This window comes from Amblyomma mixtum, chromosome 1 (genome assembly GCF_055824585.1).
Source record: "Amblyomma mixtum isolate Tamu chromosome 1, ASM5582458v1, whole genome shotgun sequence".
In the NCBI taxonomy this organism is placed as follows: domain Eukaryota; kingdom Metazoa; phylum Arthropoda; class Arachnida; order Ixodida; family Ixodidae; genus Amblyomma; species Amblyomma mixtum.
In genome coordinates this window covers 236,557,544-236,578,612 of record NC_143012.1, presented here as the reverse complement: position 1 = coordinate 236,578,612, position 21,069 = coordinate 236,557,544, and the positions used below count along the sequence as shown (strand labels likewise).

The window sequence follows — 21,069 nt, the reverse complement described above, 5'->3', positions numbered from 1 at the left end:
CGGAGGGAGAGGGTGGTTGAAGGCAACGAGGGAATTGTTCTAGCTCTGATCATTTTTGGACGACGGGAAGGTACTGCTTGCTTAACGCACCTTCCTCCTCCGTAAAAAAAAAAAAAATATACATACGATGACTTGTGACAGTATCACGAAATGCTTGCAAAGGGATTCGAAATAACTCTGTTGCTTGCCAGGAGCGAAGAACTGCTCGTTGTTAGAGAAATCTCTCCACTTCATAGCACAATATCCCTCCTTCTCTATTAAAACACACGCCAAAAAAAAAAAATCAAACGTGCTTGAAAGAAAAAAAAAACGTGTTTCCGCCCGGGATCGAACCGGGGACCTTGCGCGTGTGAGGCGCACGTGATAACCGCTACACCACGGAAACAGGGATGGTAATGGCGTTCCCCAGACGGGTATTGTGATTGGCCGGAAGGAAGTTTCCAAACAATCATGATGATGGTTATGATGATGATGTTGAATTTTAATTGCTCGAGGACAGCTTTATCCAAAGAGCGCCATGGTGCAAGATTTATTTCCTTATTCAAATTAGGGCCAAAGATCCATTTTCAAAGCATTTCCCCTCAGAGCACCTGAACAGCTGGCACGGATCCAGGGGAGCGCTTGTACCGATTGGAAACCAGTGGACACGGGTTTACAAACAATGAAGTTGCATCAAGTCTTAAATAAGCATGAACACCCATAGATGAATAAATACCACTTCATGCGACAACCTGTCCTTTGCAAGTGTAGATGAAAGAAGAGCTAGCAGAGAGCATGATGTCAGGCCCCAGTCGTCACGAGTAGAAGCCCCAATCACACCTCAAGCGAAAAATCAGTGAACGCGCCCGTATATTTAATCTCGGTACTGTGCAATGCCGTAGACATGGGGGGGGGGGGGGTTAAGGAGAGGAAATGACCCAGTAACTGTCGCACAAATATTTGTGGACACCCGAAGCGCACCGTAAGGGAAGGGATGACCTTAGGAGGGAGTAAAAGAAGAAAGAGAGGCTCCCTTTCCGCAGCTTCATTATCATCATCATCAGTGTCAACATGATGGCTCCCACCACAATAATTACCTCATCTTATGGTAATCACCATCATCAGCATAAACGACAGCATCATCAGCATCATCCACGGAGTCATAGTGACGTGATTTGATGGACGCTCTTTTGCCACCAAATACCTCCGAAAGAGGTATTTTAGATACCTCAAAATAGATATTTTGGATACCTCAAAAGAGGTATTTTTAAATACCTCAAAAGAGGTGCTTCCCTGTACCCCTTTTGAGGCATCTGTCGCATCACTTCCTGAGTGTTCCCCGGAAGTACTCATCAAAACTTTCAAAGAAAGCGTTTTGTAAGAGCATAAGCATGTGCACGCACTGTAACGATTAGCAAAAATACAACGAAACAGCATTTGAATTAAACGTGTTCACAGTGCAACCTTCGGAGAAGATGAAGCATCAAGCGCATAATTTACTGGTGATGTTAATCAGCAGCTGAGTCGGGAAAGACGTTTGTGCCAAGAAAATTGATTTTTGTGTGACAACATAATCGCGCAGCTCGAAAGTCATCGTTGCTTTTGTTCTATGCATTTTAGGATTCAAAGGGGGCGAAAAGATAATGTCAAAGGTAAGAAAACTTGAAACCTTGCAGCACATATATGTTCCCAATAAAAAGTATCCCTTCAGAATATGTGTTTACTTCAAAAAAACATTTCTCGAGTAAAATCGTGAATATAGCACGGATGGTCATGCTCGCGGTTATTTTCGGCATATCTCTTCAAATCTATTTTTTTTTTCACCAGCCGCCCCTATCTGACAGTGCATTCACGTTGAAGGACTCCGATAACGAAGGGTAAGTGGCAGCAGCGGGACAATGTGCTTGCTCTGTTATCTCTGTTCCAGCAGGTAGAGACATGGTTCTGACCAGATACGACAGGACTGAACTGGACTTGACATGCAGTAGACGCTTTTAGCACACCGTGTAGTACCGGAAGCCCGACAAACGCCGCTGAGCACGCGCTGATTGGTCCCGATGCTGCAGACGCTGCCGGGTACCTGGAGGTGGCGCCATCTGGCGCCGTAAAGGCGATTTGCGCATACCCATTGGCTGCGTGCGGACTCTGTACCCCGGTACCGGTAACACGGTACACAGTAAGCTTGGCTGCATTACCGGAGAGCGGGTATTTGCCGGGTACGCATTTGCATATTGCCACCGTCCGATCCAATCAGTGGCGCCGTACCGCGGCCGAACTGTTTAAACAGGGACTTGCCAAGCCTTGGGCATTCGAGGTGATCGAAGATCGTCTTCTTCCTCGCTCGAGCTGCCTGCTGGCTGGCACGCCCATCTCGTCTAATTAGAACCTGGGCTATTTCTTCACCCGTTTGTCGGTGACAATATGTAACCCGACGGACCTTAAAGCTGGGACCTCCAGATTACCTTGGTGCGGGTACATTCAATATCCGACTCAGCATTGCAGCCTCTGCTTGAAATTCTGCGTCGTTCATGTTATGCGCCATACATCTGGGAATATGCGAAGCGTGTTCCGAGCTCACAATTCCTCTTTCTTTTCCAGGATGCCGCTTTCCGGGAAAGCTTGAGCTGACACACTGTTTGTACACTTGTTTTCTTCGTGGGATGATGTCACTGCGTCTGACGTCGAGCATCCCGTGAGGTGTCTTCGGCGACGGAAAGTAATGTTGGTTTGTAGTTCTGACTACCCTATGTCTGAGCCACTGTTTGTACAGACGCCTTTGGTTGACGCACTGGGCGCCCTTCGTGGCTGCTATTAGCTTCAATTTCGGTAAACTAAATCGAGCATCACCCCAAAATCACGGCGAAATTAGCGCCGAAACTAGCGCCGAAATTAGCGCGTCCTTCTAAGCCTAATGGCCAGTGCGGTTGATATTCAGCGAAAAAAAAAATGACGGTCCACTTGCGTTGTTCGGCCATATGCAAATTAGGTGAGCTATAGCAATGTGCTGCGATTGTTTTACAACGTTTATCTTGGTTTTGCATCGTTTATCGATTATCGTGCTCATGCTTTGTTACTCATGATATTGCTATGTTATTAAAGTGATGAATCAAGTGTATTCTGTGCGTTGTGTGTGTTTTCATGGCATGGATGAACTAGGCTCTTCAAATATAAAGGGCAGTAAAAAGGTAGCAAGTGTAGCAGTTACTAATGCTTAGTGCATTTGGCTACGTTTTTGCTAAAAATTTACTACCCTCTTCAAAGTAGTTAGTAAAACTCGGTTCTTACTATCTTTTTACTACGTATGGTCCCTAGTTTTCCTTCAACCCTAAAATAAAGTCGTAAAACATAATTGACAAAGACTGTTGTGTGAATAAAATTGTTTTGTAATTAAACATTTCTGCAGTGTCGTGCGGTTAGATAGACTAACCTTTTCCAACAATCGCAACCTCATAATTTAGTCTGGTGTCTTAGCTCAGCGGGTAAGAGCCACTAGTCCGGAACCGAGAGACAGATTTACGGAGTGTATAAGACGGAGAGATTCACTACAGAGATACGTGCGTTTCTTGCATTCTAAACCTTTGTGTGTATGCCCGGTAGGGCTGTTTGATGCCATGACCTCGCGTGATTTGTACACGCAATGTCCAGTATTTCTAAGCCATGGTGTATATGATTTACGACCAGCACACCCTGGTTTCTCTCACTGGTGTTGGGCATTGGTCGGATTGAATAGTTTTTTATTTTTACATTGTGCACACAAATTTAACAATCCAAGCCAACACACCATCATAAAATCTAGCCACATATGCGAAAAAGGTTTCTGCAAAATCTAGCACCTTTGTATTCGTGACTTTAGTACCATAGTGGTAGTACTCCTCACTAGCTTCTAAGGTAGTAACTTTCACTGGCTCTAATTTTACTACCTCCAGTTATTAAAAAGCTAGTGATGTGTTTGACAAGTATCTGCACTTATAAAAATGGTCTATAGACAGTCTATAGACTTCTTTTTGACTCTGTTGCCTTTCTATAGAGTTTATATTTGTCTATTCATAGTCTGTAGACTGTCTATTGACAAAGGTCTACTAGAAGTGTATGGCCATAAATCTATAGATTGTTTATAGACTGTCTATAGCAATTGTATTGCCTATAGACTGTTCTAAGGGGTTTGTCTATAGAGAGTCTATAAACTTTATAGACAGAGGTCCATGGACAGTCTATAGACTGCCTAAATAAATTTTTGTAAGGGTGGTTAGCAGTTACTTAGTGAATTCTTCGAACTTTTTCTCAAGAGTGCACAGTAGAGCATGACACAATGTTACTACACTTGTTCTATGCACGTTATGCAGAAAATCCGGCGCCGTCGACGTTGTTGTCGTTGTGATCGGCGGTGTGTGAGCGGAGACGCAGGTGGCCCACCTACCACCCAGGTCACGTGACCTTGTGGCGTTATCACAACCTGCAAACCGTGGTAGGTGGCAGTTAAATTAATGGCTGGTCCCGAGAGGTTGCTCAGGAAGAGTAACCTAGGTCTCACAAGCCCCACCGATGGCAGCACCTGCCACCGTAAGGCAGTGGCGCACTGCTTAACCGCTGCACCACTGCGCCAGCAGCTGCATTATGACTCCCACGGATCTATGAATGTAAATAGACAAGGACCAATTTCGCATATATGGGCATTAAAACCCATTATCGTCGTCCAAACAACTTCCATGCGTGAACAATGGTTCCATAAAACCGGAAGCGCAAGTAATTCTCTATGCAGATAGATAATTATCAGCCCCCCCCCCCTTTGTATTGTGGTGGTCACAAGTGTGACCTAGCCATAAATTCTTAGCGTGCTCAATATCTCCGGATCAGCTGCCAATTTTCCACCTGTTTTTAAACTATTCCCTTGGCCTTCTCCACCAGTCCTCTAGTTGTCTCTTACTTGCTTACAATTTTTGAAAATTGAGAACGTCCTGGTTATTCCGAAACCTTAGCGCATCACGGAATCCTGCGGCGGCATCGTGCACTTTGGGGTGGAAGGTCTTACAATGGACAAGAATATGTTTTATCGCTGCCCTGTCTTGCATGCAGCAACAGGAAACGTCATTTACGGTGTCAAATTTCTGCCGGTAACACTTGTGCCCTAGGCCCCCGCCATATGCTAGAATTACCTTTTGAACTCCATCATACATCCATGACTTATTTGAGTCCTTTCGAACAGACTTTTCTGCCGCTACTGATTTGTTGATCAAATGACGGTCATTTATATGCCGAATTCCGTGCTGCATATCACGTTTTCGCGGACAAGTTTCATCCACTCCTCTATACCCAATCATTACGATTGATCTTTTATATTCGCTCCTAATACTAACATTCCTTCATCATCTATTTTCTTTACATTCAGCCTTTTATATCAATCTTCCGTCATTATGCAGTAGTCAATGCTGGAGTGGGAAGCGCCTGATTCCCAAGTGTTTACGGCGTGTCATTTCACTTCCCTGTTTACTACAACAAGATCATTCTGCTCGCACATAGTGAACCTAATTTTTCCGGTACAGTCTAGGTATCCATCTAGTTCTATATGAGTGTTCATATCTCTCAGTATAAGACCCCGCCTTTGCGCCGCATCAGTTTGATATCCTCCGAAAGACATTTCATCAAAGCTTCATTTCTCGCCTTGCTGTTGTTTCCCGTTCACAAGTATACTACTCATAATAGCATTTCTTTGTCTGCAGTATTACATTTAACCCATACATGCTCCTCACATTGTTTATTTACTATTCGCCAAGTGAGCCCATGCCTGAGCAACATTCCTCTCTTCCACCATTTCGTTCTCCGGGCTTTATCTCATTGCTGGCGTCTGGATTAGGCACCTTTACTTTAGGTTCAGGCTCCGAAAGCTGCCCGTCTCTCATTGCTCCCTCTTCCTGGGCGTCTTCGGACCTCCTAAAAAAGCCACTGCAAAACAGCTATTTGCAAGCCCTCGTCCCATTGTTCCGCCCATGTCGTAGTTAAAATGATTGCCATCCCGTTGGAAACCTTTCTTGCGTCCCGCTAGTCGCAGTTCCTTGCTGATTTTCGCTACCTCAAACTGCATTTCACGCTACCTCAAACTGCATTTCAACAGAGCCAACTTCGTCTTTCGCTGCTCGTGGATAATTTCGGTTTTGTCAAAAAATTTGAATTGCGCTGGGCAGTTCGAGACCATGTAGCCGGTACCGCAAGGCGGCCGTCCAAAGCTTTACAAACTTGCCAAGAGTGGGTGGAGAGGACTTCTCTGGGAATTGAAGTTGCTTCCCTTCTCAGAAAGGCCCGAACACGCGAAGAGCGGCTATTGATGTAATCTTGACTCGCACAAGTCACAGCCAAAAATGACGCAGTTAGCGTAAGCGTGTCTGCGATAACGGTGGCAATCTAGACTCATTGGTTTCGGCTAACATGATGCATACTGCTAAAGAGAGGATGAGGAGGCTGTGAGGAAAAGGAAGGCGTGGTAACCGCATGAAGGAGATGATAAGATGTTCACGATCAAGAAAAAGTTACAGCAGTAGCAGAGAAAAATAATAATACACTACAATAATATTTAAAGTGGCAGCCGCAGTTGAGGCTGCGCTATGAATAAAAAATGTTAAAGTTTGCCAGATCACACAACACTGGCTTACATTCAGGTTGCTCGCTCTGAGCATTGTATAGTGCGCCAGTCCGATCGTCAGCAAAAGGTTTCTTCTCCGTTTTGCATAGCAATACATTGCCTGTTAAAGCATGGTTGAGAGAAAAAGGCTTTTTTGTTCTGTGGTCGGTTGGCGGTTTCTGGTGAACCGGAAACAAAAGACCAAATTTTTCTTGATTGCTGGGACGCAGTATTCCTCTGGGAAGCCTTGCAGAGGACTTTAAAAAAGGACCTGCCAGTCACGCCATATGGTATAAGGTTTCTACCTGTCGTAAGGCCGGGGTTGTGCCATACGACTTATTCATGTTGCTCTACCTCGACAGCGTATGGAACACCGGAATGGCTCTAAGACACGCTGGTGTGAATGCTCACTCAGCGAGGGAGTATTTCATCGAAAGTGTGACCTATCACTATACTATCGCCACAGCCGATCACGCCTCGTGTTAAACTGCCACACAGTTGCGCTGTGCATTGCACATCGTCGTCATCAGCTTCCATGTGTGCGCAAAAGTCACGAAATTAAAGGAAACGCAACTGGCTCCTTGGGCCGTGGACGCCTCACCATGCTTTGAGTCAATTGGCGGTAGTGAACACGCAGTGGTGAACGGCGGCGGCTGTGCGTTTCGGCTTGGGCGTGCGGGAGAAATGGCGCCAGGAGCGCACGCAGCTAGAGCAGCGCACGCAGCTAGAGCAGCGCACGCAGCTAGAGCAGCGCACGCAGCTAGAGCAGCGCGCTGCTCTAGCTGCGACACCGCAGCTGGCGACACCGCAGCTTTCATGTGCGAACAGCCATTGGTGACGACACCTGTGTTAAATTTTTTGGCCTTCACCATTTTATAAAAATTCTGTTTTCAGTGAAAGCAGCTTATTTGTTATTAGAGTAAGGTAATCAGTCGATACATCCCAACTTCGATTTTTATCCTCAAGAACATCGCCGTGTAGTACGCTGTACACCAATCTGTTCATGAAAGGGCAGGCTGTCGTACTCTCCCACTATCTTTTGGAAACAAGTGAAAAGCGGCGGCTTTTGGTTAAAAATAAATTCGAGTAAATTAACAAAAAAAGCAGTTCGGCTCAGCCGACACGACTTCTTGAATTGCGACGTCATATTTTAGTAGCCTCACGTTCCAGCACCCAACGTGCTTTCGGCTTTCGAAGCTCGTGCCTCGCTTAGTTGTCACAGAAGCAGCATGCGAATAGGTTTAACGTATACCTTACAGGGGCGGCCAGACTCTCGGGCTGATTACCCAACGTCCTTGTGTCACAGTGAGAGCGCTTGTAAATGGTGATAAAATAACAAGTACCATGGGACGACAGCTTCGACGCGTATGTATGCACACACTCAATGGGAACCTCATCTATCGTGAGAAGAGGGATAACAAGTGATATCAAGTGCCCTCCATCGATGTTTACGGCTCTTGGCAGAGTCGCCGAACAATACAGAAACGTCGCTACGTTCACACACACAGAGCGATAGATCCACCCGCGGTGATAAGTGAACGCTTGATACAAGCTCGAACGAGCAACGCAAATAGTGTCCTCTGACGTCACCGCCGGATGACCCTAGAGAAGAGAAGGTAGCCGAGGATCAAAGGACATAGCCGCCAGGACACACCTTCTGAAGCTCGAGTGCTTTGAGCGAAGGAGATCTTGACGCCAAACGAGACAGAGCTTCTTGATGTTAGGGATGTCGTTGACAGTTAACGTTGACCTGGATTTTGGCTTGATGTACTAAAGTCGCCCCGCATTGAACGAAGAGAGTTTCCACCATATGTTCGCAAGGAGCTTTGAGGTGTAGGAAACTTGCGCTGCACAAGCGTTATCCTCAGGGTGCTCTACGATCAAACATACCCACCAATTCTGGACAGAAGCATTTTTTGAGTGAGAAACCTTTTATGAGCGCAAGTTTTTAATATATTGCAAGATTTCACTATAACAGTCAATATATCCGCAGATCACCCGACGGCAGTCTTGCATTTTTTTGTCTGTTAATGTTTTTGCTGTAATCAAAAGCGTTCCTCATTGGTTTTCTATGGGAGTCTTAACTGTTCGATGCGATCTATGGAAACACTTTAAAAGAAAGGTTTTGCATACATGAGAAGAATGGACCATTATATATACTTTCAATATTTCCTCAAGTATATTACAATTTTTCTATTTTTGTCCGAAATTGCTGGACGTGTAAGCAGTACTTACTAAAGCGGATGACATGCACGCAACTTCCAATTCTGGCGTCATTAGGGGAAGATTTGAGGCCTGCCTTGCGCTACTGGGGCTCTGCCTTTGAAATAATTTTCAGATGCTACCGATTGTAGCGGGTACTACTTTCGCTGTCGAGTACCAAAACCAAAATTACGTGTTCGCCTCGTGCAGCTGTGTGCGCTGTGTGTGCCTATCCGCCGAAGATGCGAATAAAAGAATTCTTAAGTAGTATCTATTTATGAGTTGTCACATGTCACACTTATATGACGACTGCTGGAAGCTAGAGCATTTTAGTAAAGCTTGTTGCTGTTCACAGTGGCGCTGCAAGCCAAAAATCAGGGGAGTGCTTGTGATGGCCGTTGATGGCCGTATCGCGATCGTCTCTTCACCTAGTTTCTTTTGCACTGTCTTGTCCTCTCTTGCCACCAGCTCTTTCGTGACCCGGACGGACGAACGCCGGCTTTTCTCGTGAACACGTGACCTCTAATGCTTTCGCATTACCCCGAAACGGAATATTTTATTCGCGCACAAAGCCCAGATCTGACATCGAAGTCCAATTCATTCTGTGCCTGGATTAACCTGCAGCATGACATTTAGGCTGTAAGATATTGCCTTATGCAGATGGTACCTCATTGAAGCGCTTCGTTTAATGAAGTTCCATAGAGTCCCGGAGTGGACAGCGGGAGGCCGGACATTCGAAATTCAGAATGTCGCCGTTGTTGTAAGTGGGGTTCGGCTCGCAGCTCGACAGAACCACGGTCAAGACGACGCCCGTTCCCACCAACCGGACAGGAGTGCCGCTGAGCGAAGGAGTTCGTTGGTGGCGAAAGAAGACAGTTTATTTACATTTTTGCAAGTGTAAAGATAAAAGGCGGGGTGATTCGACCGCATTCGTTGTTGAGTTCAATAGCGTCCACCTTCTCTAAATTTTATAGATTGAGGACGCCGGGTGGGACTGGCTTGAAACTTTGACTTGTGTGCACAAACTCACACCCCTGGATTTATGGACCCGCCCCCGTCACATGTTCAGCCTGAGGGAGAGGGGGATGCCGTCGTGGTAGCGTCGACTGCGGTAGGTAAAGTTCTGTGGCCAGCTGATGGTTCCCACTCGCTGCCGATACCTGTTCTTCATCAGATGACACCCAACGCGCAAGGTCGGAACGCGAGGAACGCGAGGAATGCGAGGAAAGTGGTCCTTTGTCCTCGGAGATGTTCGCGATGGTTGGGGAACATGTACGCCAGCCCACCGCGGTGTTCGGCACGCCGAAGAGCCCCCGGAAACGAAGCGCTTTGTCCCCGCCATGGTCGCGGCGATTGGGGGAGATAACGTCCGCCTGCTCGATGTCCCCCCGCACGTGAGCCGACACCGGAGATTGGGCGCTTTTGTGTCCAAACTTCAGCTCGTCGTTCTTTCGGGTCTCGCACTGAGACGCAGCAAAGTATGTTGCCCTCTACTGTGGTCATTTGCGGCAGGCCTTCAGGCAATCGTCGTCGAGTAGATAGGAGGTACTCGGAGCCATCCAGGAAAAACTTGTGTGCCGGCTGCTTCCAAGCGAGACCTGGCTGCAGCTCCTCCGCGGCAGGCTGCTTTCATGCGAGACCAACTGACGCCGTTCTAAACACCGTATAAAACTTTTCATATATTAAAACTTTATGCCTTGATGTCCTGATATGAGGACAGACAAACAGTACTTTTTTTTACCCTTATATTATTGAAAGTCACCAAGACAAAAGGTGAAATAGGTACAAAAGGCGCTCTTATAGATATGAGCTCAACTTTGAACTCTTTCGTGCTTTTCGTTGCGGTTTAAAACGAGGAAGAAGATGGCGCGCGACATAAATCAAGGACACCACAGGATGCGCATGTTCTGAAATTTTTATTCCCTAACTACCTGCTTGGGCGCGCTAAACTTTTGTAACATTTTTCAATTTTACTGAAGACGATAACCTGAATAATTTTTTTTTTTGCCCTGGTAATAATAATAAATGAAGTGCGCGATTCTTCAAATGTCCTCATATGAGGACGTTGGGGTTTGGTGGTTAGCCTAAAGCAGCAAAATGCATCTGTAGAAAAACCGAAAAGAAACTTTAAGGTACTGCCTTACGCGCGTATGCTCTTGCACAATTCGCAGGCAGTGGCAGCGAAATTCGGAGTTGTTGTCGTGTTTTCACTGCCCCTCAAGCTTTTGAAGGCTCTGCGCTTTAGCAGACAACGAGAGGGCTAAGAACAAGGTGTGCGGAATAAAACACAGGAAGCCGCTTGCTTCTTGTGCCACTGGCATTGCGTACCAGTTCTCTCTCCGTTGTGGCAGCGTGTACATAAGGCAAACGGGTAGATTCGTCAGAGAATAAGTGCACCGATTGTGGAAGCGTCGTATCCACTTGTGGGGACAAAGTAAAAAAAAAATGCTGTGCATCAGGGAAATAAGATCCAACTTCTCCCTTCAGTGTAATATCCTTCAGTTTCATCACTTAATAGAGCAACAGGAAAGTTGCAGCCCAACAGGAGAAACTTATTCAGCACCCTTCGCATTTATGTATGTAAGGATGATCCGAAAATGGAAGGGCGATTATTGATTACTTTCAATCGCATTAATATGGTCTAAAACGCCCACATAAGCTCTAGACTGCAATTTGAGAGAACAGCAAAAGCCGAATCGCAGCTTCCTACCTTCAAAAGATGGTTTTAAAGAGCGGAGCTTTGTAAATCGTTGCGAATACAGCTTTCGAATTGCAGGCGTCACGTTTTCACCAAGTTAGCTTTTTCACGTGCGGATTTTGGTGAATGAGCTAGGCTTTCCAGTGCGACTTCTGTGAAACTGGCTGGCTGCGTAGTTATAGGTTCTTTCTCACGTTGCGTGTTGTGGCATCAGTACTCAAGAACACTGCAAGTTCTCTGTATTTGTTTTCCACAGTGTACTACTATACGGTAAGGCTAGAAACAGTGGCATAAATGAGAGCAAAGCTTTACGAAAGTTATCGTATATAAAATGACGCGCACAATACCTTTTTTTAACCTCTTCGGTTATATAAATGGGTCGCAGTGCTTTGTTACGGCCAAAATCACAATACGCATCCATCATTCGGAGCCCCCACCAAGCACATCTCATTGATGCACTTGAGGACGTCCAGAATCGCGCCGCCCGCTTAATTCATTTTCAATCTTCAAACGATATCATTGTCTCATCCTTGAAACCGCGGTACAACTTAGTATTTCTTGCCATCGCCGCATCGCAACCCTTTTTTTCTGTAAGTTTTATTACAGCTCATTAGACGAAGAAAAGTACACTGCGCATCTCCACCTCTCATATCCCATGGCACCGGTTATTTAAGTTACTCGTCCGCGCAGCTGTACATTAACCTTTCCTATCCCCACTTTTCGACGAGCCGCCTTAGAGTAGAACGGCCTATCCGTCGCAGACATCACCTTCCCATCATGCTTCAGCGGCAGCGTTGAAATTCACATACCATCGTGAAAATTTCTATTACAACTTAATGACTACCCCAACTGCCATGTAATATTCCAAAAGAAGCCTTTAAGGTAAACAAATGAAACGAAAGAGTTAAGCCTTTGCTGCAGCAGGCGTGCTGGAAACGCAGGAAGACTGTCACAAGGCCACGTGTTATTTTTACCGCGGAAAGCACTGGCGCGCAAGCGCATGAGTATGCGAGCGTGTGATATCCAGGAGAAAGAACGCCAACGCATTCGCAACTCCTGATACTAAGGAAACTCGCGCTGCTTGCTACTGCGCGTGACAGTTATACCGGTCTCACGAGGACGTTACGCAGTGCAGCGCTGTCACGACGCGTGGCAGTGACGACTCCGCGTGCGCTATCGCGAGCCTCATTCAGACATATGGAGTCAGACCCCAAGAAGCAGCGTGCCATGGAGATACGTCCAGTTAGCGTGGCACTGCAGTGGGCCGGATGTGAACGTGGAGCGTGTGGCACGGATAATTAACTTTTTCCGCTGCGTAATCGGGTTGATGTGGCCGCCGAATGGGTAGGAAAGAGATGGGGAACGAGGAAGAGAAAGTGAGAGAGAGAAAGACCCGCAGCAGGCGAAGAAATCAACGCGATTCCGTGGGAAGTGCCGCTTCGGACACCCGACCTCTCTTTGGTCGTCGTCCAGGATACGCGGCACGCGAGCTTTATTATCTGTTGAGATGTGCTCCCGACAGCGCTCCCACGCTTTACAGCTTCGCGCTTCAACACCCGTCAGATGATATATACCACGCGCGTGGAGGGTTATCAGCGGGTCTCGTGCCACTTGCGTCGCCTTGCCGAGGCGGCGTTACGTCCGTAGGAGCATCTGGACGCACATTTAATGCATTACATACTCGCAGGAGGGCGCCTCTTCATCCGTAGTACTGTGAAGAGCCGTCCGCACACGCCGCATGGTCCGACGATGATGGCGAAACTGTGCAAAGGACGTTTGGGTGCTTCTGCGGGATCTGTTACACCATCGCGCGAGGAATAGGATTCCATGGGCGCGTGCGACTCGCAGCCGCTCAAGTTCTCTTGCGCAGTGCCGCCCGGAACGAGACGAATTGGCTCGTCCTTTCGAGCGACGCGTAGGCGAGATTGTCGTGTAGGGTTGCGGCGAGCTGCCTCTGAAATTTGTATGCCGCTTATGTCCGGCGCGTATATACTGTACGGGAGCGTTTGTATATCGGTAAAGCGAGAGAACGGAGAATTGGAGTCGTCGAGGTTGCATATGCGTGCATATTCCTTGTGAATAAAGAAGGAATGGAGTGAAGGCAGAACAAAAGGAACAGTGCTTCATAGCTGCCTCCTTTTATTTTGTCTACGCACACATACACAAAAAAATCGACGCAATCACGCCGGTAAATCGCTTGAAATACATACAGGTAGGAGGGAATGTGTGCATTTCATGCGAGGCAATCAATACAAGGAGACTGGGTCGCGAGGCAGGGATACAATAAATTTCTTGTAGAGCACAGACAACTCCTAAACTTTTGCCGCCGTATGTATACAGGGTTGGACAACCTAGCTACCCTGACATGACAGAGCGACATTTGACCCTCGATTGATCCGTGCAGCCACTAAGCGAACACAAGGTGACAAGAGAAACGTCGGCGAGAGAGCAGAGAAGCGCCTCGCTTCGTTGTTGGTTCGTGTTCCCGCGACTGCACGGAGCCCCTCTGTACATTTCGTAGGCTTTCCCAGATACGGTCGAAAAATCGCTGTTTGCTAGATTTTTTTTTCCACAGAGCAGAGAGAGCTGCTCCTCTCTCTTTAACCTCCTGATAAATCGCAACTATGAACAGTTATTATTATTATTGTTTTATTATTATAGTTGCTGCCGCTTCGAAATACATACGCACATGACATAAAACATATTTCTGCTTTCTTCCAAGGATTTACGATGGCTTTGGCTGTAGTTTTCATTACGTAACATTTTTTCATCTCAGCACCAAAAATAAACATATCTGAACTGACTGCCATCATGGTATTTCACTAAAACAATCAAACATGTACCGTATATGTATAACCTGTTTGAAATGTTATTTTCACGCCGGAGTCGAACCGACACTCTATCGCTGAGCCGGTTTCCCTTACAGGAACACTGAGGACGAATTGAAGTCGACCTGCATCGATAGAGCGCCGTGTTATAATGACAACGAGGCTGATTTCACTGAATACAGTTCTTTTACGAGATGGAAAAGGCCAAAACCGAAATACAAATGTCGCCAACCCCGGCTGTTCTCGTGGTTAAACTTTTGAGCGCACACTTTATGTACGACAGGAGTAAAAAGGGAATAAGCTGTCCTCTATCTCACTCCCTTTAAGGCATACCGCCACACCCATCCTTATCGATCCGTAAAGCTCGCATTCTTCGCCGAATACAGTTTAATCTCCTACGAACACCAGCCAAACTTTATCTGTACCAGCACACTTCCACACCTCAGTGCCCAAACTGTCCACACACATATGCAGACATAGAACAGTGTCTTACACAGTGCCACGTAGCCTTCCAGTCCCCCGCCTATCCTTTCCCGCCACCCCCACCGTGGCCCATCTGGCTCGCCTCCCTGGATCTGAAACTGCAACGCGCCCTCGTCACCTTTGCCCAGGACCTATTGAAAGCCTAACAGAAAGGATGTTTTCATAAAAGTGTCACACCACCACCACCACCCTTTAAGGCTGGAGTAAATTGCAGTCACTGCATAGTTTTACAAGAAAAGATAAGCAAGACAAGACGTTCAACACTGTTAGTCGCACACTACCAACTGAAGGTTTATTCTTGACATGAGATAAAGAAAACGCAGAAGATAACGAAAGAAGAATCACTTGAGAGGCAAGTCAAAGTAAAGCAGGTTGGTCTCAGAAACGGCACTGTCGGGTCTCCGTTGAGGCTGTCATGCGCAACTCAGCACACTTTTGCTATAGTGTAGTAAAGCGATAAAACATCTGGACCGCAATGCCAATCCACTTGTGCTGTTGTGCCACGTACATCGTATTGTTAGAAAGTGTGCTTCTCAGCAGTCATACCTATCTTCTGCTCTTATTGTCTTGATTAAGCATCCTTGTTAACAATACGATACACGTGACACAGCCCCACCAGTGATTTGAGGCTGTGACCCAGATGTTTTTATCACGACTATGCTTCGCAAAAGTATACATGCTGAGTTGTACATGACAGCCTCAACGGGGACCCGACGCAGCCATTTCTGAGAACAATCTACTGTACTTTGACTTGCCTCTTGTAATTAACTGATTCTTCTTTCGTGGGGCAAGGCGGGGTAACTGCGCGTGCGCAGGAGTCTTCCGGTAAACCGGTATTCGTCGCCGCTAGTACGTCTCCGGTATGTTAAAAACGTCTCATATCTGGGCGGCGCGCTAATACGTGTACGTTGCCGGAGGGCTGACCTGACCTGCCTCGACATTCGCCCGACCTGTTCGGCTAAGGTGTTGATTCGAATACGAAGTAAACAAACAATCTTCCTCGTCGGTCGGCTAAGTAATCTGAGGGACGCAGAAATGGTGTCTCCGTCCCGGAGGACGGCTTCCTTGAGGACAGTTACGCGGCTATAACTTTCTATGTGGTGTAACTCTGCTGGCTAATAACACGAACGATTGAGATCAAGGAAGGAACTGCCACTGAATCAAGCTACATCAAGAACTGTTTTAACAGAACAGGTAAAAATATCTTTTTGTTGTCATATCGGTCAACGCTTTTTTTTCTGCGTGTGAGATTTTATTTGACAAGCTGGGATGAAACTTCTTTAGTTGTGGTTCTGGAAGGAAACTCGGCTCTGAAGAGACACACACGAAGGAAAACATTCACATACTCGGTCGAGTGGTATAGACTGCGGATACTTTGTCGCTTGTTTGTTCCATAGCCACAGTGAACTGTTCAGCAGTATAATGGTGTCCTGGCGGGCGGTCGCCGTATTGCTGCTTTTCCAATGAAACTGACCGGCTCACTGCACTGTCTCAGATATGCAACAACAGCAACAAACACACAGCGACGGCCATTAAACGCGAGAGCGGCTATTTGTTGTTCCTTGCTCTACTGACTAGCCCTACATGGTCGACGCGAAACCGGTTGATGAATACTAAGAAGGTGAAAAAGCGGGCCAAAGCTGCAACCTTCCTTAATAGACCGGATGAAAAATACCTTGGACATGGGAGAGGCCTTTGCCCTGCAGTGGGCGTAGTCAGGCTGATGATGATGATGATCTAATATATGTCGCGAATTCCATTTTTAAATTCTCAGTTATCACAGTAGTAAAACTGAGTGAGCATTAAAATTTGTTTCATCTGTCAACAGCGTAAAAACTAAAGAACCATTGAAAAGAAAGAAAAGAAAGTTACCCGCTGGAAGAGTTCCTTGGACCGCAACGCTCTTCTCAATAAAATTAATCAGGACTGCATGAATATGTGTATCGCGGAATTTTTTGTGGTCGTTTTGTCAAATATTATGCCGGCCTCTTTACGACACTGAGTCGCTAGACGATTCATCGTCATCATCAGCCTGACTACTTCCGCTACAGGGCAAAGGCATCTCCCATGTCTCTCCGTTAACCCTGTCCTCTGCCAGCTGCGGCCACCGTATCCCCGCAAACTTCTTAATCTCATCCGCCCACCTTTCTGGCGCCCCCTGCTAACGCTCGCTGCGTTGTCCTTAACATAAGCTGAATCCTCTTTGTTTGCCTCCACGTTTCGGCCCCATCGGTGGGTACTGGTGAGATGCAACTGTTAGGCGAGTGAACAGTATTTTTATTGCGCGATATACTATTTCATGAACATTCGCTTGAGCAACGATGCGGAATATAAACAAATACCCGCTCTAGCAACCGCGTAATGAAATTTTTGACAACGGACCCTTCAGTTCCGCATCAAGTACGGTAGACACGATTCTATAGTTTCAAAATTGAGAATAATTTTGAGTTTTTGCTGTATGACTTCCGGGATGACTTCCTGTATGACTTCCGGGTATGACTTCCGGAACGTTAAGAGATCGAAAGCGGGCGGAGTGGGTGAGGGAACAAACGCGGGTTAATGACATCTTAGTTGAAATCAAGAGGAAGAAATGGGCTTGGGCAGGGCATGTAATGCGAAGGCAAGATAACCGCTGGTCCTTAAGGGTAACAGAGTGGATTCCAAGAGAAAGCAAATTTAGCAGGGGACGGCAGAAAGTTAGGTGGGCGGATGAGATTAAGAAGTTTGCGGGGATAGAGTGGCGGCAACTGACAAAGGACAGGGTTAATTGGAGAGACATGGGAGAGGCCTTTGCCCTGCAGTGGGTGTAGTCAGGCTGATGATGATGATGACTTCCGGGACTGTGGGTTGTGCAATGCAAGGATTTAAAAGATGCACTTGTCGAGTGTCTATCACCACTATTCTCTGCGACTCTATGCTTGAAGTACGCGATGCATGTTACGCAAGGTGCAACTTTTATATCTGGACGTTAGAAAGCAGTTGCGCACGCGACAACGCCACAAGTGTTCTGTTTCCGCCTGTCACCCTGTCGAGGCCAAAGGGCATCGGGACCTGAACGTGTCCACAAGCCAGGGGGTCACGAGGGAGCTCATCTTCCCTTGCTAAAAAGGCCATCGAAGTGGTGCCAGGACACAATACTGAACCAATGAACTTAAGGCTATTGGCGAAACGTCCTAACCGCTGGGTGGTCAACTACGAAAATGTTTTTTATTATTTTTTGAAAGTGAAACTTAGCGTCATTGACCACTCTCGTTGCCCCATTACGACTCGTCACAGCCGAAGAATAACAAATTTTCGGTCGTCACAACACATATTTTGTAGTATCTTAGAGCATTTTGTGCAGTCGCTACAGAAAAGTACTGCAGAAAAATGTTGCAACGTTAAAGACATATCTGTTGTCACAACAAAAAGACAAAAAATTTTGTCGCATTTTAGCCACGGTTCTGCTCTTTTTTTATATTGGAATATTGTATCAGCTTTGCCTTGCAATGAGAAGTAGCAAAGCGCTGCAACACCGAAAAACAGAGCTCTGTGACAACATTACGCCAGCCAGCCCCGTCATTTAGTGATAGATATGCTCTTGACTGGTTCAACTTACCGTTACTGCGATCATTAAAACCCCTCAAAGGGTCTAATCACCTACACCTACACCTAATAACTTACACCTAATCACCTACACCTAATCACCTACACCTAATCACCTACACCTAATCACCTACACGGCAGCAATATACACTGCATTTCAAAAGTTTCTTGCAGCACTATGGAAGTTAGAGACCTGCGCAGCCAATCACGAGAGAGCGTTAAACGTGCTCCTCCGAACCTCTTCGTCTGCTTATTGTGCGCTGGCGGTGATGCAGATATGGTTGGAAAAGAGTATACGTAACTAGACGCTTTCAACGTACGAACAGTGAAGGAACATTTGGCAGTGGTGGAATAGCCTATGCACGCCTACGTACGTTATACGCAAGCGTTCCATGGGATGTCACGCTGTCACATGTCACAAACTGTTCGAGTATTTTTTACACTACACCTAACCTTATTTTTTTATGTGATTTGTTTAACTAATTCTTCTTTCTTTCACCATCATTGTAAGTTTTCTTTCCAGCCAGGACAATGCTGTTGATTTTATGCTGACTACTGTAACCTGATAAGAGCTCTGCTATGTGTATTTTTTTCCTTTGTTATCTGTATTTCCTGTATTTTCTTTTTTTTTTCGTGTGTGTGAAACCAGACCACTGCATTGCTGTCAAAGTGGGGGCCCGTGGCCTTGTCAAGCTGTCAAACGGCAGCTTTTACTACAGGTCCCCGCCATCATCTGTACCATGGTGGCAAAATAAAATTTGAATTTGAATTTGAACGAAGGCGTGAAGATATCGGTGATCACGTCCATGTTGGCAACAACCCTTTGAAACGGGTGGTCACTGTAGTGTTGTGTGTTACGGTTTCGGTTTCAACACCTGTACTCCAACCTACATGGACATCACACCGCGCAAAGAATGCTGGGTGTGTGTGTGCGTCCGGCGTAGGAAGCCGGTGGTGTGACCGTGATAGTGATGTAATCTGTATTAATCGAAAGGAATAAATGCTGGCAAGATGTTACAGTCACAATGTTGTGATCGGCCAGAAAAGAAAAAATCTCAAAAGAAAACAACTACAAAGAAGACGCAGTACGCCCCCCCCCCCCCCCCCCCCCTGCTCATACAAGGACACACACGAACGCGCTCCACTTCCATGAAGTCCAGTGCTTCAAGGAGGGTGGCGCCCTCCCTCGGCTGCGTGGCCAGCTTCGCGCAGTACAGCACTCCTGCGTCTCCGTGGCTTCGCCACACGCCCTGTAGACTGCAGCTTTGGTATCCATGGTTGAGTCGAAGCGGCGGTGGTATTAAGGCGACAGCCTTTAATGCCTCATACTTTCGTTAGCAGACGCGTCGGCAGGAGTGTCGACAGACGCGTCGGCAGAAGTGTCGGCAGACGCGTCGGCAGGAGTGTCGACAGACGCGTCGGCAGATTCGTGCGCCTTTCGGCGTCACTGCTTAAAAGGCTCAAGGATCCAGCATGAATAAAGGCGCATCTAGTGAATGCATGGACTTCATAAATAAAATAAAAGGAGTAAAGTCAAGAAAAGGAAATGAAAATAAAATAATAAAATAAAAAATATAAAATCAAGATAAAATAAAAAACAATAAAATTAAGAATAGAAGCAAGAAAATAAATAAAAAACAAGTTATAAAAATAAAAAAGTAAATAAAAAACAGTGGCCCGGAAACGCTTTCGCCTTGCAGCACTTTAGAGAGCCAAAGTGCCCCCTGAATTATTCGAATGTGCCCAAAGCACTCGAACGGGCCTCGAACAATAGTCTACTCCCAGCGCTGTTATACAAGTGGACAGCTCCGATTTCTGTCCAATGTCAGTGATGTCTTGGCCGTGAGCTCCTCACGCCTCGCCGTTTCCTCCCTCTCACACACACGCATGCGCACCTCTCGCGTCCAAGCTGTGCCGAAAGCATCCTGCATTGGCGCTTGGAACAGCTTGGGCTTCTTTTTAATTGCTGATAGCCGTCTGATCAATCTGGTGCGGATAACTTCAGCCTAGTGGCGCCAACTGGTTTCTAGAACGGAAACCATTTTTGTCAACAAACCGGCATTCTTTAGGTCTTAGAACGGCAGAATCTCCACTTAAAATAACAAAAAAAAAATCAAAATTATCACTCATAGATCTTGCTGCGCGTGAGATGAGGCAAAACGAAAGCTTGATGCTCCAGTTGTGAGCAGAACTCTGTGGTGAGCAGTGAGCGTACTGCAAAACCCAGTAGGAACGACGAATTCACTCCGAAGCATGCTCCGAAGCGACGGGTTTTGCTTTGAAGCGCACCGCCATGTTGGGAAACCGATTTTTTCGTTCGCAAGTTTAGTGCGCGCCAACTCGGCAACGTACCTAACGCGAGCGTACGCTAAGGCTCGATTTGAAGTAGCGTTTGGCATATGCGCTCTTTAAACCCCACCTTCATATATGCCCATCCGACCATTTTAAACTAGCACTACATTCCGCAGCATGAAAACGTTGCCTCTGCACTCATCGGCAGCTTTGGTAGTGCTTCAAGGAACTAGCGAGATGGAATTGTAGCCCGTGAACGAAGCGGCGAGGGAATGAATATGTTATCTTAAAATTCCTCGAATATATATACATATACTTTTTTTCTGCTGTTCGTATAGAATGCTCGCTCACGGCTGGGTCCTGTACAGTTTGCTTCCAATATTGTGCAG

The 21,069-nt window shown here is 46.5% G+C and overlaps 1 protein-coding gene and 1 non-coding gene across 2 annotated transcripts in view; both read right to left on the bottom strand.

Annotated features, from left to right (window-relative positions):
- The window catches only part of LOC149371281 (choline/ethanolamine kinase), a 114,788-nt gene that overhangs the window by 78,562 nt on the left and 15,157 nt on the right, over positions 1 to 21,069 (bottom strand). The gene's annotated exons all lie outside the window — the stretch shown is intronic.
- TRNAV-CAC (transfer RNA valine (anticodon CAC)) lies at positions 313 to 385 on the bottom strand. The gene has a single exon. It is a non-coding gene; the product is annotated as a tRNA-Val (tRNA).